Source organism: Poecile atricapillus, chromosome 12, assembly GCF_030490865.1.
Source record: "Poecile atricapillus isolate bPoeAtr1 chromosome 12, bPoeAtr1.hap1, whole genome shotgun sequence".
Classification (NCBI taxonomy): domain Eukaryota; kingdom Metazoa; phylum Chordata; class Aves; order Passeriformes; family Paridae; genus Poecile; species Poecile atricapillus.
In genome coordinates this window covers 20006534-20023582 of record NC_081260.1, presented here as the reverse complement: position 1 = coordinate 20023582, position 17049 = coordinate 20006534, and positions in this window count along the sequence as shown.

Sequence of the window (17049 nt, the reverse complement as noted above, 5' to 3'; positions counted from 1 at the left end):
AATTCCTGGCAGCTCTTGCACGGCCACACTGTTCCTTGGCAGAGGCTTCCCTTTCCCAAAGATGGCAACGCTGCCAGGCAATCCTGTGCTCTGCAGCCGTGACCCATCAGCCGTGACCCATCAGTCGTGACCCATCAGCCGTGACCCATCAGCCGTGACCCATCAGCCGTGACCCATCAGCCGTGTCTGCAGCACAGAGAGAGAGAGGCCAGTGCCTCCAGGGAGCTCAGAGCCCGCCGGGGCCAGAGACAGCCCCGCTCTGCTCTGTGAGCCCTGAGCTGTGCCTGGGGCTGAGCTGGAGCCCCATGGCCAGTGCCAGGGTAGGAATGGCCAGGGGACAGGGCAGGGGCTGAGCTGGAGCCCCATGGCCAGTGCCAGGCTGGGAATGGCCAGGGGACAGCTCAGGGGCTGAGCTGGCCAGTGCCAGGCTGGGAATGGCCAGGGGACAGCTCAGGGGCTGAGCTGGCCAGAGCCAGGCTGGGAATGGCCAGGGGACAGCTCAGGGGCTGAGCTGGCCAGAGCCAGGCTGGGAATGGCCAGGGGACAGGGCAGGGGCTGAGCTGGAGCCCCATGGCCAGTGCCAGGCTGGGAATGGCCAGGGGACAGCTCAGGGGCTGTTTGCTGGGCCTGAGCCAGGCTGGGAATGGCCAGGGGACAGCTCAGGGGCTGAGCTGGAGCCCCATGGCCAGTGCCAGGGTAGGAATGGCCAGGGGACAGCTCAGGGGCTGAGCTGGCCAGTGCCAGGCTGGGAATGGCCAGGGGACAGGCCAGGGGCTGTTTGCTGGACCTGAGCCTGCCCGATGGAGCACGTTGCCTCATTAGTGTGGCAGCTGCTCCCCGTTAGCGAGGCTTTCCTTAGGCACCTGCACTAATGTTCTTGATAGCAGCTAAGGAGAGAAAGGAGGAGGAAATTGCATCTATATTTAATTAATACTGCATCCATATTTTATTACAGAGAGCCCTTAGGTGCAGGAAGATTCTCAGTGAGAACAATTGCTTTGGAGTACTGGAGCTATTGTATGGTGCTGAGGAGCCGAACTTTGGTTTTAAAAACAACCCTGAATTCCTTGCAGGGTAGCCTGGGAAAGCCCAGAAACCCTCTGCCACTCCCCTCTCAGCCTCGGGCTGAAAAGCAAGTGGAAGATTTGCTGATAATTCATATTTGATTAGCTTTAATATCTCCTAATATTGCAAGCAAGCAAGGTTTAGTGGCTGCAGACAAACACCACACTGATTATTTTTTCCTTTTGATAAGCTTCCAGGACTGGAGGGATTTCCATTCTCGGGGTTTACTCGTGTCTTCCAGCTGCACGCTGTGCTCCTTCTCTTGCTGAGGAGACACACGGTGCTGTTGAAATGGCCACCCATGGCTGCTGTGGCTGAGGTGGCCCCTGGGGCTGGCAGGGTTTGGGAGCCCCTCGGAGCTGCCGGGGGCTGGAGTGGCCTTGGAAGCTTTGGAGGCCACCTTGGGGCATCGCTCACGGGGCAGCTGCTGGGACACGCTGCAGACCTCGGGGGAAGATGGGGAAGGTGTGGGGTCAGCTTGAGCCCCAGCAGGGCTGTGGGTCAGTGTGGGTCAGTGTGGTCCCACAGAGCTGTGGGTCAGTGTGGGTCAGTGTGGGTCAGTGTGGGTCAGTGTGGGTCAGCAGGGCTGTGGGTCAGTGTGGGTCAGTGTGGGTCAGTGTGGGTCAGTGTGGGTCAGTGTGGGTCAGTGTGGGTCACAGTGGGTCACAGTGGGTCAGTGTGGGTCAGTGTGGGTCACAGTGGGTCACAGTGGGTCACAGTGGGTCAGTGTGGGTCAGTGTGGGTCACTGTGGGTCACAGTGGGTCACAGTGGGTCACAGTGGGTCAGTGTGGGTCACAGTGGGTCAGTGTGGGTCAGTGTGGTCACTGTGGGTCAGTGTGGGTCACAGTGGGTCAGTGTGGGTCAGTGTGGGTCAGTGTGGGTCACAGTGGGTCACAGTGGGTCACAGTGGGTCACAGTGGGTCAGTGTGGGTCAGTGTGGGTCAGTGTGGGTCAGTGTGGGTCAGTGTGGGTCACAGTGGGTCAGTGTGGGTCAGTGTGGGTCACAGTGGGTCACAGTGGGTCAGTGTGGGTCACAGTGGGTCACAGTGGGTCAGTGTGGGTCACAGTGGGTCACAGTGGGTCAGTGTGGTCAGTGTGGGTCAGTGTGGGTCACAGTGGGTCAGTGTGGGTCAGTGTGGGTCAGTGTGGGTCACAGTGGGTCACAGTGGGTCAGTGTGGGTCACAGAGGGTCACAGTGGGTCAGTGTGGGTCACAGTGGGTCACAGTGGGTCAGTGTGGGTCACAGTGGGTCAGTGTGGGTCAGTGTGGGTCACAGTGGGTCACTGTGGTCAGTGTGGGTCACAGTGGGTCACAGTGGGTCAGTGTGGGTCAGTGTGGGTCAGTGTGGGTCAGTGTGGGTCACTGTGGTCAGTGTGGGTCAGTGTGGGTCAGTGTGGGTCAGTGTGGGTCAGTGTGGGTCACAGTGGGTCAGTGTGGGTCACTGTGGGTCACAGTGGGTCAGTGTGGGTCACAGTGGGTCACAGTGGGTCAGTGTGGGTCACTGTGGGTCACTGTGGTCAGTGTGGGTCAGTGTGGGTCAGTGTGGGTCACAGTGGGTCAGTGTGGGTCAGTGTGGGTCACTGTGGGTCACTGTGGTCACTGTGGTCAGTGTGGGTCAGTGTGGGTCAGTGTGGGTCACTGTGGTCAGTGTGGGTCACTGTGGGTCACTGTGGTCACAGTGGGTCAGTGTCTGGTCCCCAGCACAGGCGGCGCTGCCCCTGTGGCCGGAGCCCCCAGCCCTGCACTGGAGGGTCACTGCTGATGTGCAGCTGCTGCACTGGAGGGTCAGTGCTGATGTGCAGCTGCTGCACTGGAGGGTCATTGCTGATGTGCAGCTCCTGCACTGGAGGGTCAGTGCTGATGTGCAGCTGCTGCACTGGAGGGTCAGTGCTGATGTGCAGCTGCTGCACTGGAGGGTCACTGCTGATGTGCAACTGCTGCACTGGAGGGTCAGTGCTGATGTGCAGCTGCTGCACTGGAGGGTCAGTGCTGATGTGCAGCTCCTGCACTGGAGGGTCAGTGCTGATGTGCAGCTGCTGCACTGGAGGGTCAGTGCTGATGTGCAGCGGCTGCACTGGAGGGTCAGTGCTGATGTGCAGCTCCTGCACTGGGGCACAGCCTGCCCTGCTGCCAGCTCAGCCTCATTCGGGGCAGGCTCGGGCCAGCGAGGAGATGTTTTATGGTCCAGGCAGAGAAGCAGAAATTCAGCCTGGGTGTTGGAATAGCCTGAGCCTCTTAAAATATTTCCTCCACGCCCTTCATGGCCCATGAGTGCCATTGTTTTGTTCAGTCAGCACGTGGGATAGCGCCTCTTGCACTCTGCAAAACACATCATTTTCCAAAATGTTGTTGTGCTCTGTGGTTTCCGTTATAATAAAAATATGCAAACAGTTGCCATCCAAAGAAAACTAACTGCAATTAAACTTTTTAACCTCCTCCTTCTCCTTTCACCGATTCCACAGTTTTTCCTTGGTAGTATCCAGATTTCGGGGAGAAAGGAAAGCTGAAGACAGAAGTGTTTACAGAAAGGAGGATTTCTGCCTTTCCACAACTACAAAAGAAACATTTGTTGCCTCAGATAACTCCTAAACAAACTGCTGCCAAAACAATTAGTGTTATTTTTCTATTATCCTCCTATTTGAGAGTAAATAGCCATTTCATGAATATGTTAATTATCAGGTAGGTGCAGAAGATAAGTGGATGTTGTATCTTCACAAATGACGATAATGCTTCCTATTGTATACAAAAATTTCCAACAATGATTTTTCCCAAGTATTTTGGGTCAGGTGATTGCGGTTGAACTGCTCACAACTGGACCCTCTGATAACTTAAAGATTTAGCAAAGATTGAACAGTTGAGTAAATGAAGATTTTTTTTTTTTCACTTTTTTTTAAAGAAAAAGCAGACAGATGAGCACTAAGAACCAAGTCCCTACAACAACTGAGCTCTTAAATCGTGTTATATATCTGTATTAAGTTTAAACAGAGGTTCTGGAATAAAATGAGTTGTGTAAGTAGTGCAGGGTCATAGGTCTGTGTACTGTTAAATACATGGCATTTTTAGAGGTAAAGTAATGCAGTGTTATTCTATTTAAATTGGGCTGTCTGCAGGACAGAAATTAATTGCGAATTTGTCAGTAAAATCTGCAGGTTACCAGATAGATATGTTTGTTTATGTTTTAAATCATCCAAATATTTATTTTCGTGAGACTATGCTTATTTAGGCTCTGTAGAAGCAGCAAAGTGCTGATTTTTCCTTTGGAGATGTGTACATTTAGGAACAAAAATTCAATATTCTGCAAAGTTGAATGCACCATTGTGCCAGATAATTAAAATGTAAATTTAAGTATCTATGCCTGCTTTGTGATTTTTTTAATACTTTTAAGTTAGTTGTCTTTTAAAACATGTGGTCAGCTGTTGTATTCACATATGGTCAAATGATCAAAGTCTGAACTCCTCTCTAATTGTCCCCTGCTGCTTGTCTGCTCTGTCCATGATCAAGGCCTCAGCAGGTGATAAGAAAGGCATGAGAACAGGCTGGAAGGAGAATGAACTACTGAGGGGCCCAAGCTGAAAGAAATAAAGACTTCCAGTACATCACCCTGACAGTAAAGAACCAAGAAAAAACGAAGTCTGGTTAGTTCTTATTTTTTCTTTCTTTCTCGCCCTTTTTTCCCCCTTGCTCACAAATCTGCGTGTGTTTTTTTAACGCAGAATGCAAATAGGGTCATCTCTGTGCAGTCTCAGCTCATATAAAAGACAGAAGCAAACAGCCTTCTGCAGACATGTTTATTTACTTGTGAGGAGGAGGAAGCTGCTAAGTCACACAGTTTATAGTATTTCACATGTTTGTGGAAATCATTGCAATTCTTTTCACTCGTGCTTGTCATTGTTTGCCTGGAGTTCACTTTGCCAGATGGTGCTTTATTGTCACTGGTGTCCACACCTCGCTCTTGCATCACTTCAAGACCAAATGGTGTGAAGAGCTTTAATACTTAGAGGATTTAGTAAAAGTAAATCCACACTTTGTGGAAGGTTCATTCTCAGCTATTCAAGCAGGTCTAGCACTGATTGAGAGAGGGAGTAGCTGACCCCAGCAATGAAGAAAGGGTGAAATAAATGGATTGTCTTTGCCACTCCTGTTTGTCCCCTGCTCTCTTGCAGTCAAAACGCCGATGGAAAATTAAGGATCAATATTTGATTCGGAATAAAGAGTTAACAGTTAAATAAAGGAAGGTGCATTGTCAGATTCTCCCCTCCTCCCCCCAGTCAGTGTAGAAAACAGTTGGCTGCATTTCTAAAGCTGAATTTCTTAGGCTTGCAGTAATGTATTTGTGTGCATCATGTTTTTGGAACCACGTGAGGATTAATTTTTTACATGAATTTGCATGCAAATAGAGTACTCCCTTTTGGCTTCTGCAGAGTCGTTTCTTAATGTTTGCAAACACTGTGGCTCAGATGCAGCAAGTGCCATTGCCCCATTTTACAGATGAGGAGGCAGTGGCTGGCTGGGAAAGAGGAGAGTTCTGTTCAGACTGTCATTCAAACCTGGCGCTTTGGGCAATCTGTATTTTGTTATTTAAAGCAGGAGCGAGTGCCTGTTGGTCTGTTGTTGCAGGTAGCTGGAGTCTGTTTGTCTGAATGACTCCAGCAATAAGAGTGGACAGAGGGAGTGTGTCTCTGCATGGACAGGGAGTGTTTTAGCAGGAGGCAGATGTGAGAGGATTTACAGGACATTATAGAAAACCCCTTGTGGTGGTCAGGCATTATCATATGGCTGCTGTAAAACAGGCAGAGAGGTTAGAGGTGTAAGCACAGGGAAAGAGCTCACATCACAGCACAGCCCCTGCAGGGAGGCAGAGCTGTGCTCAGGGCCCCAGCTTTGTTCTGGGGGGCTCCAGAGGCTTCTCCTTGTGGGCCACCTGGGTTTCAGGAGGGACATTTCTTGGACAGGGCTTGTGATAGAAGGGGAGATCTCTTAACACTAATGCACAGGGAGGGTGCTGAAGAAGGAGGATTGTGATCATGTCTCTGCACGGGGCAAAGGCTGAGAGAGACTTGAAACAAAGGGTTTGGAAGATTCTGAGCGTGCAGATTTGTGGAAGGGAGGGCCCCAGTCCTGCTGGGGGCTCTGCTGGATGGAATCTGCCTCAGCAGTGACCCACGGAAGGGAAGAGTCCCTTGGAGATCTCAGTGCTTCCCTCCCTCCTGTGCTCCTGGAGTGTGAGCTGGTTCCACCTGTCACACCCAAGGGCCCTCCTGTGCTGGGCATGGGGGGAGAGCCTGGCTGGGGAGTGCCAGAACCTTCTCTGGTGAGGATGGCAGAGCTGCTCTGAGTGCAGCCAGGGTGAGTGAGCTCCAGCCAGCAGAGCTGACACAACACACCCAGCACTGGCAATTCACCCCTGCCTGCTTGGGGTGTCTCACACGAGCCACACACTGCTGGATCCATCCCCCCTGGGGCCATGCACAGCCCTGCTGGCACCATTTCTGTGCCCTAGTGACCCTCCTGGAAATATTTATTGTCCAGAACATCCAGAAGTAGGAATTATCTACTGTGATGTCAGACACTCAGGGGGAGCAGAGGCAGACAAATTTAACCAGCTTCCACATTTTATCTTCTGCCATTTGGTCCTCTGTTTCCTTCAGAACCATGCTGGCAGTGCCCAAAGAGCTGTTGAGAGTCACCTTTGCACCTGGAACATTCCAAGCTGTTGTGGCCTTCTATACTCTTCAAATGTTTATTTTTCATACAGAATTCCCAGCCTTGTCTGTAGATGTTAATGGGAAGGTAGAAGTGAATTCTGTTTCTTGAATGGTTGTTTTTTTGAACATGTGGGTTTTTATGTATACAACAATAGCATTCAGCAGTACATTGATTTCCAAAATTGGGAATGTTGAGAAGCAATGAATAGAGATGCTTTCTATGTAATACTGCATTAACCTTGCAGCCTTAAATGGTTCAGTGAGAAGTTACTGGTGACAGTAACTGTGAATAAACTCACATATTCTCGTTTTCATATTGGTTCAGGTTCCTTTGCTGGCAGAAACTGATCTTTCTGTGAGCCCATATAAAAGTTCTTGAGCAGAGAGCTCTCCATAGCTGCTGCTGATAGCAGGTGGTATCGTGCTGTTTTCTTGGAAAATGCATTTGGATGCTATTTTCTGGAATAAACAAACTGAGTGGTCAAGAAATAAAATAGATTCCTCCCACTTCTCTCCTTCCCCCATGTGCTCATAATAAGTGGCTGAAATAAAAAAAAAAAAAGATAAGTGGTTGATTCTCACTCCTGCAAATGGTCAAGAAAATTACGGAGTCAGCAAAATCAGTTTTCAGGTTTAAAAGTCCACAAGCCCAAGGAATTCTGCACTTCCTGGGGCCTGGGTAGGTGTTCAAGCTCTGAAGTTCTGTACAGAGGAGGCATGTTGAAAACAAGAAGTTTTTGGTGGGGTCACATGCTTCAGGAGGTTTGGGATCAACAGGAGGTGTGTGGTTTGTTTGCTCTCATCGTGGTTTTGGGCAATAGCTCTGAGCAGTGCCTTGGTGGGAGGGGGTGAGGTGCTCCTGAGGCTGCTTTTATATTGCTTTGTGAGGAGCTGAAGGGGGCAGCTCCCAGCTCTCCTTCCTTGGCATCCTCATGTAGGAAGAAGGATTTGGTTTATTTCTTTGGCAGCCTTGTGAGAGCTCTCTGCAGTAGCAGGTTTTTGAGGAAGCACCCTTGGGCTAAGCAGGACAGGCCCTGTGTGCCGTGGGATTGATGTCCTGCAGGATGTGACCCCGTAGGAGGCTCCTCCTGGCCCTGCAGGGTGCACAGCTGAACACAGAGAAGGGCTGCTCCCTGCTTTGGACAGGATTGTGAGGCAGAGGAAGGCAGGAGGCTTTAGCAGAGACTGCTAAATCTGAGGATTTTGGCTGGTGGAGGGAGAAAAGACCTTTCTCTGCACTGGGGGTCAGGTGGTGGGGTAATGAGGAGAACAGCCCTGATGTGCAGAAATGCTGCCTGTCAGAGTGACTACTCTGCAAACCTACTTCAAAATAATTTCCTGTGTGCCACCCTGAAATTCATCTGGCAATTAGATGATAAGGTTAATATGTTGCATGCATGGAGGCCAGAAAATTTGGAGGTGGTGTTGCCATAGCAACCGTATCCCTGCCCTCCTGGGCATAGGCATCCCTGTGGGGTCAGCCAGGGCGGTGCTGGGGGTGGGAAATGCTGCCAGCGTGGTGCAAAGGGGTGGGAAAAGTCATAAAAATGTAGAAATAAACGCAGCTCTTTCATCTCCTTGTGTGCTGTGGGAGGAAGAGCAGTAAAAGGTGAAGCTCCTCTCCATTGTGTGTGTCAGAGGGAGCACTGCAGTGCTCGCCTGGGCTGTGCCAGGGAGCTGTGCCTTCAGCAGGGCAGCGCTCACTGCTGGCTCCAGCTGCTCTGTGCTCTCGCTGTTCGCTGGGAAAAGGTGACAGCACAAACCAAACCCTCCTGCTGCTCCTACAGCCAAAATCCCAGTGCAGAGAGAGGACACCTGCTCCTAAGAACATACACTCCAACAGTCAAATATACTCAAATAATACCATATCCTGAAGGGAACCCAGAAGGGCTCTCTTGCTCCTCCACCAATTTTGAAGCTGTTGAATTGAAGTGAGAGCTAGAGAACTACAGGGCGCTTGTTTTTGTGCACGATGTGTTTGTGAGCACTTTCACTGGTGCCCGTGGCTGTGCATCCTTCAGGAGGTGGCAGCTGAAGCTCTGCTCTGTCCCCTGTGCCTGTGACCAGGGTGCTGTCACCACTGGGAACTGAGTCCTCCTTCCTCATGTCTGCAGTGTCACTGCCTGGGACTCCAGCATGGCCAGGTTTTGTTAGAGCTGATGATTTTAGGCTATTAGAAACTCCTGTGGTGAATGATGGATCTTCTCTTAACTACAAAATATAACATGAATTTGATGGGGAAATCAGAAATTTTGGGTTGGCTCTCCCTGCTTTAATGAACTAAGTGTTCAAACCTCAGTAGCCATGCACAGATTGTGATTCTTGTCTCAGTCTCCAAGCCTCACTTCTGAGTAATCTCTGAGTCTATTGTTTTGCCTTAGAGAAATGGTTTGGTTTTCTATTGCTATCTTTTCAGAATAGATCTGTGCTTAGATATCACCACAAAAAAACCCAGGTAATCTTTTAAACTGCAAAACAAGTCAGCTGGTTGCTGGCAGATACCTCTCATCTGGGAAAGACTCTTGGCTCATGTGCTGCTTATCCCTGCTGAGATAAAGCGAGCAACTGGAGCAAATGAAGCACTTATGAAGTGTGTTAGAGCTTCTCCCTGTAGTATGCAAACGAACTGCAAATAATCTGTGTTCCTGCAGGAAGTCCTTTATGAAAAGCAATGGGATGGAAAAGGAGGTGGAGGGCCCTGGCACGGTGAGATTATTTCTGTGGAGGGCACTGTGAGTTTGCTGTGTGCGTGGGGTGTGATAACAGGAGTCTGCTTTCCCTGCTCTCCCTGGAATGGTGTGGCTCTTGGAGGCAGGAGATGAAAGACATAGAATGATAAAGTGCTACATCTCAGGGCATTTTATTTTATATTAAAGCTTTTTTTCTTTTCCCAGCAAATGTATACCAAATGTCAGAGGGAAAGCCTATTGTGTTACCAGACTAATGTCAAAACATGCACAGAGATCATGCAATTGTGTTATTGTACAACCACCCTAATATCCCTTTGGTTTATTTGAATAAACACATGTATTTGCCAGTGGTTTCACAAGAATCTGACATAAGACACCTCACACAGGTACATGATGACCAAGCCCTGAAAGGCAATGTTTATGGAGAAAGTGCTTGAACCATGTTTCTTCAATTTATGTACCTTTATTTTTAAGGGTGCATAATTAACTTGGTGAAGCATTGGGAACTTAAGATAAAACTTAAGCAGATTTATCTAACTGCACACAATACCTTGTTGTTGGATGCAGCAGTAGTTGCCATAGCAACTGCAGGATCCCAAACTATTATGATACCTTGAAGAAACAGGTTGTCTTTTGAAAGAACTGCAAGCAATTTAACTTTATTCTACAATAGCTATAGCTTTAGGGGATAAATGATATCTCCAAATGTATGCTTCTCTCCATGTGGGATCTTCATGGCTTATTTCAATGATGGTATTTTTTCACTTTGCTGTAATTTTTTTCATCATAATGTATTTTTTCTGAGCTGAAGGAATAGAATATGTTTTAAACTGCTCATCATTATTAGTTCTTATTGGACCATGATAGTGTCTAATGACTCTTACAAACTGAGATCTTCCTGCCACCACTTAAAAAGAGAAAAACACCAGGGAGAAGGTCAGTGGCATTTTTTTCCTTCCAGTCATTTTGTCATCAAATAATACATCTCAAATGGAGATGAATTTACCTTCCTACCAGCCACGACAAAGGTACTGGCCCTGCTTCACAGCTGGGTTTTTGGGTGCCAGCCTTCAGTGCTCAAAATTCACGAGTTATACCTCAGAAAGTTCATGAGGATGGGTTTTTTTTCTTTTTTTAAAAAAGCATGTTGTCATGTTTATGAGCTTTTAGGTGCATCTGTGTTGCCTGTTTCAAGGTTTTATTTGCAACTGAGAATTGGAAATGTATTTTTATGGTAGATGTTCTTTTTTTGTGGAGAGCCTGGATTTGGGTGGGTGACGTGCCTGCAGGTTCTGAGGCTTCCTGGGAGCAGCAGCTGGGCAAGGCTTGGGATGAAAGGGCAGAGTGTGCAGAGCTGCTGGCACGAGGAGGCCTCCTCATCCAGCATCCTTTTGTGTCATGGGGATACAGAAAGTGCCTGAATTATCTTCCCTCCCCTCCTGACATCTGGGCTGGGTGGGAGGCTGATTCCTGATAGGTTTTAATCCGGTGTTTGGGAACATGGTTTTCTCTGAGTTTTACATGTAATTTGCCTATATTATTACTATAATATGGTTTTTATGCCTCTCGAGGTTGCAGAAGTCTTCAGGATAATGTGCATGGTGGGAAATGGGCTGTTTGCAAATTAGTAACAAACTATAATAATTACTTTGCTTTCCCCTTGAAATGCTAATCTGAAGCTTTGATGGCCACAAAATTCCCATGTAAAGCCACAGAGATCTTCAGCTGCATTTGTTGGATCTATTTAGATCCCTGCTCGGTGTCTAAAAGAGGAAATTATGTCTGCGAACATCTCTGGCCACTTCCTCCCACACATTGCTCGGTGTGGGCTCCTGTCTGCTTGGATATCTATATACAGCACAATTGTAGGTGGGAGTTTTTGTGGTTTGACCTGTTTCCAGAAGTTAAAGTTTCTAAGGATAGCCACAATGATAATTTAATAGGAAATGCTGAACTAGTGGTGCATTTTCTAGAAATATCTGCAAAGAAAATATTGAGCATTTGAAAATTCCTGGGAATAAATACACATTTTGAGGACTTGAAGCCATGAGAGAAAAACCAGTTTGTAAACTAGTGCTAATCTTGACTGGAGTTGTAGAAATTCATGTTTAATAATAAACAGAAATTTCTGTTTATGTAAGATAAAGTTTGGGGTAATATAAAACACTCTCGATGTACAAACCTTGAAGTGATCCCATCCTGTCCACTCTAAGTGTTGGAGTCTGAGATACAGAGTGTGTGCCCTTGCTTTTAATATTTAGTTCCAGGATTCAAAGAAACACTGAATTTCATATAATATGAAATTCATGAGCATGTTTTCATGGTGATACATGAAAACAAATGTTAAAGTTAGATAGGAAATGTGTAAATGTGTAGATTAGAAAGTTTCTTAAATCACTGGGTGAAAAAGTAGTTTAGAGAACAGGAGACAAGATGGAGGATTTAGGGTGTTGTCTCTTGTCCTTCTTCTTCCTTCTTCATGTTCTTCTCCTAGGGGTGTTTGGGTAGTAGTAGGTGATTGGGTAGAAAATGTCAGAGTGCAGCACACAGGTGTTGGGTCATTGGGTCACTAAGAAAAATAATTTAGTTGGCATCTGTTAATTGGGTAAATGGACATATAAAAGACCTTGAAGAAGATCTTTGTTAGCCATTTTACCCCTTTTCTATCTTAGTGTACATAGCTCCTTGTACCTTGTAATGCTGATAACAAAAAATAAACAACTGAGACCGAACGAGAAAAAACCGCCTCCCTCTCATCAATCTTCAGTTCAAAGGGAAAAAGAACCCAAATCAAAAAAATCCCTAAACAGACATCTAAGTCCAAGCCTCTGTTTGACTCTTCTTCCTCAGGGACTACCCTGGTGTCACCTCAAAGGCCTCAGGTCCAGCTCTGTGTCACAGCAGCTCCAGAGGTTTTTCCTGCTCTGCTGTGGAAGCCCAGCACCAGTGCAGACAGTCCAAGGCACATTTCTCAGCAGCCAGCAGCCCTTTTCTGTGTGCTGCAGGAAATGTTGGTGAAGTGCAAGGTGTTGGCTTCTCCTGGAGCATGTGAGGCTTGTGACTCTCCTCTCCTGTCCCTAACTTTTACAGCCAGTGGCTGGATTATCTTGGCTTTCTCCTAATCCCTTTGAAAAGTGTGAGTAGATTCTTTTTTACAGCCACTGCTGCTGTTTCTCGGGTAGAAAACCATTCCAATATCCCTGTTCTGTCTTCTGGCTCTGCCAGCTGGGTGGAACTCGAGGAGAAGGCGGAACTGGGAGGCAGGAGGTGGCAGCAAGGGAGCAAAAGGAGAATGATGATGATGATGAGGAAAGCTGTGTCATCCTGACCCTCATTCCTTGCTTTGGCTGAGGCTGAGAGTGCCGTGGGAGAGGGCAGCTGCCCACAGATATCACTGTGCCAGGGCTTTTCACCCCTTGCTCTGTGTTTTTGTTATGCCAGCAGGAGAGGCAGATGTGAGGATGGAGCTGCTGATCTCTGAGCCCTACAGAGGAGCCCCAGGGCTGGGGATGCTCCGGGATCGGTTACAGCCTCCTCACCCTCGCAGGAAAGCAAACAGGGGAGTAAAGGTCACACAGGAAAGTGAAGATATCATCTTCAAGAGAGCCTCTGCTGCACAGGATTGTCTCGTGCAGTGCTGCTGAGCATCTTGAAAAGCAAACCAACAGCATTAGGGTGGAGGAATTCCCAGTGCATCACCCTCCTCAGGCCCCCTCACCTCTGCCTCCAGATCAAACAGGCAGCCTTGGGTCTGCATGAGCACAGAGCCTGTGCACGGAGCTGCCACATGGGAAAGCTGCTCTGAAGATGCTTGAAAAATAAACAAAAATAAAATAAACTGCCCATCAGCGCAGTGTGAGGTGGTTACCTGGGTCTGGAGGAGCAGCAGGAAAGGAGAAGCCGTGTGTGCTTGGGCTAGGTGAGAGCCTGCCTTCCCTTCCTCTTGAATGGCCAAGACTTGCTTTCTGTGCTCTTACAGAGCTGGGGCAGCATTTCTGGGGAGGCAGTTTGGTGGAGGGACGTGCTGCAGACACTGCAGTGCTTCAGGGACTGGTGTCACACTGGTTCTGTTCTCTGAGCACCAAAATGCCCCAGCACAAACCATCCTGCACAAACCTGGGGAGCAGGACATTAAAGGGATGTGCCCCAGGGTGTTCTTATCTTGAACAGATGGAAAAGACTGGGAGAACTCGAGGATTTTCTGTCCCCAAATTCTTGGCATTAGCCTGACCTCTTTCTGCACCTGCCAGAATCTCTGTGGTGGGCTGGTTTTGGTGTGTAAGGTGATTGATAGTCAGGGAGACAGTGGTGAACAGCTCCTGACAGACACACTGATGCCAGGTGTCTGGAAGGATGTGTCCAGGGCTGTTTTTTCCTCTTTCTCTGTCTCACTTTCCCAGGAAGCTGCTTTGCTGCACGTCTGGTGTTGCTGACCCACCGCATGGGAAGCCTTGAGTAATCCCACACTGCTCTGAGCATGTTTGAGAAGTTTTGTATGACAAGATCGCTGAGTGTCCTGCCCTTTGCTCTGCCCCCTCTCGTGTTTGTCACATCTAATAATGGACAGAAATGTGGTGTGTGCCACTGAACACGGGGAATTTGTTTGTGTTTCCTGTTTGCCACAGCCTTTTAATTTGAGGAGGGAGCGTGGGAGCAGAGGATGGCTAAGAACACTTGTGTTTGCTGTGGCTAGATCCAGTTCTTAGGGAATGATGTGAACTTGAGCTGAAGTGCTGGGCTTTAGAGTGGCCCTGTGTCTGGAGGGCAGTGCTGAGTGCTCTAAAAGCTCTCTGTCTGTTTCAGGGCTGGCTCAGACAGGCTGCTCTGCTCCGTTAGCTGGGGCAGGGCTGTCAGGGACTGCAGCTTCCAACGAGGATGTTGTCACATTTTATTTTGCAAGGGAAGTGCTGTAGGAAGATCACTCGGGCTGTCTGCAGCCTCCAGCCTGGGCGGGTGCTCATACACACTGTGAGCTGTGCCCTGCTGCAAGCAAAGTGGGCTTTTGTCCTAACCTCAGTGTTGGAACATCTTGGGCTGGTTCCTTGCAGAGATCCCATCCAGTTAGGTTGGGATTATTAAGAATAATAAGGTGTAGAAGTGCAGGAGAACCCTAACTTGTGAAATCCTGATGATTTTTCCATACTTACATATTTGGTTGTTGAATGTGTGTATCTGACCCTAATTTCTGTGCACATGCTCTCTGTTCCTAGATGGAGCAGATGCTGTTCTAACAACCACCTCTCATCTTTTCTCCCTCCTTTTTATTCCTTTCTTGCATGTTGAAAACATGCTGAGTGAATAAGGACACTGTTGTGAGGCTGAAGACTTCAGCTGCTCTTATTGCCTAGTCCAAGGAAAAATGGGACTGTTAGAGCTGGGATGTTGGCAGGAGAGGAAGGCACACATAAGAAATGATTTCTCATGAGGCCTCTTTCCCCTCCTCAGCCGGTATAAAAGGGGACAAGGTCTACTTTTGGATACATGTGAGTATTCAGCAGTCAGCAGGGAAGATTCCACAAGGCAAATAAAGTCCCTGACATATCAGAAAGGCATCTGCCTTGTTCTGTAGGCTTTGTAAGGAGTGTGAGATGTTAAATGAGACGTGGAAATTAGGTGAATTGAGGCACTAAGATACCACTTTTGAGAAGCATCTGGTTCAGCATTGTACAATGTCTAGCATGGATGCTTTCTGGGACAATTCCCCATCCCAGGCTTGGTTCCATTTGCTTTATGTCAAACTTCCAGGAGCGTGTTGCAGAGGGCTCTGCAATGATGGCAATCAGACAAGAGTGGCATTGTGAGCTTTGTCAGGGAGATGCTGCACCCGAGTGAGGGAGCCCTGCTGGCAGGGGAATTTCACTGCTGCTGGCACATGGCTAGAGTCTCCAAGGGAGGTTTTGTGCATGGACTGGCTTTGTGCTCAGGAGGAACATCCTCTGGGATGGCTGAGGGCACATTAAAGCCAGGATTAGTGCTGCTCATGGGTAAAACCTGATGGTTACCTATTATCCACAATATTTTAATCATATCTTTAGGGTACTTTTTTTGAGACACAAATTTTTGGATGACTGTTCTTATCTTTATTTATATTTTCCTAAGCATTCCCAACATCCTTCTCACTTCCAGATGGGAAATCAAAATACAACAAGCTTTTATTTGTTTATTTATTTGTTTTTTATTTTGCCTCTTGTGGTTGTTGTGGGCTTTGTTATCTCTGCTGTGCTTTGTGTGCCAATAACTTCTGAAATCAAGCAGTTTAATTGCAAAAATGAAGAAACAGAAAAACACCACACAAAAGCACAAAAAAAATATGGAAAAAGCCATTTTACAGTGTCCATGAGCATCCCCTAATGCAACATTTGCCAAATGGTGGGGAAATTCATAGGGAAAGGAATGTCATTCATGGTCCAAGCTAGGTATTGCAAGTAGCTTCCCTTTCAGATTTCTGCCTTTCATTATCAGAGCTGCCAGGCTCCAGGCACAAACTTCTGCACTGGGCCAGTTTTAGTCAGGGATGATCTGTCTTCACATCAAACTGAGGCTGGTTTGGTTTTTTTTTCCTGGATGATTTGATTTTTTTTTTCTCTTTAAGAATTGGATCATTACTTTGGAATTTAAAGCCTTTCAATGAAGGGCAGGGGGAGGAAAAGTTGAAAGCTGTGAGGATGCTGAGGCACTGGAACATGCTGGCTTGAGAAGCTGTGGATGACCCATCCCTGGAAGTGCTGGAGGTGACTGAAAGGTGAATATTTGAATATTCATCATAGGCTGTACAGAGCAGAGCTGGAACTCAGCTCAGTTTGGAGGGGAGGAGAAAGCTGCTGCCAGATCTGCTCTCTGCTTCCAGTTCATATTGGCCAGTTCTTATCCCAGTAGATGAGAACACTCACTTTGCTGGTTCTGGTATCATCAGCAAAATGTGTCAGGCGTTTTGTGGTGATGATCTTGGTTTGACAAAATCTGGGGGGATTTTTTCCAGCTGTGCTCTTCCAGCTCAATGTTTCTGTGCCCTGTGGATGCACATGGATTATACTCTGTAGAATTGTTCTAATGCTAAGTAGGGTGTGGATGGGATGAGGAAAGAAAGTCTTTGAAGCAATGTATTATTAGCTCATCAAAAGCCTGATAAAGTTTCCATTTTAAAATACAGGGTGATTGTAGACATTTTATTCCAATTTGGGATGAAACTGTATCAACATTTTACCATTTTCCATGGTGGCTGGAAAATCTTACTGACCAAAGAAAATGGCCTAAGTATGATGGCATTGTTACTTTGGTAGAAAGGGAAATAAAATGAACATTAAATCAAAATTATTGATGTTGCAATCAGTATTGCTTCAAAGACCTGATGACCTAGGGCATCATCAGAGGGAAGCTGGAGAAAGACCTCTTACCCCAAATGAACTCTGAATCTGTCTCTTAGCAGCAGTTTGGGGAAGTAAAGGCAGTGAGTGAGGGTGGCTGTTAACAGCCTGTTGCCATGTCCTGCTTTGAGTGCATTGGGAATTGGGGTGCAGGAATGGGGCAGCCTTTCCCAGGGACTCGTGGGAGACCTTTGTGCACCTTTTTCTTTATAATACACTTCACC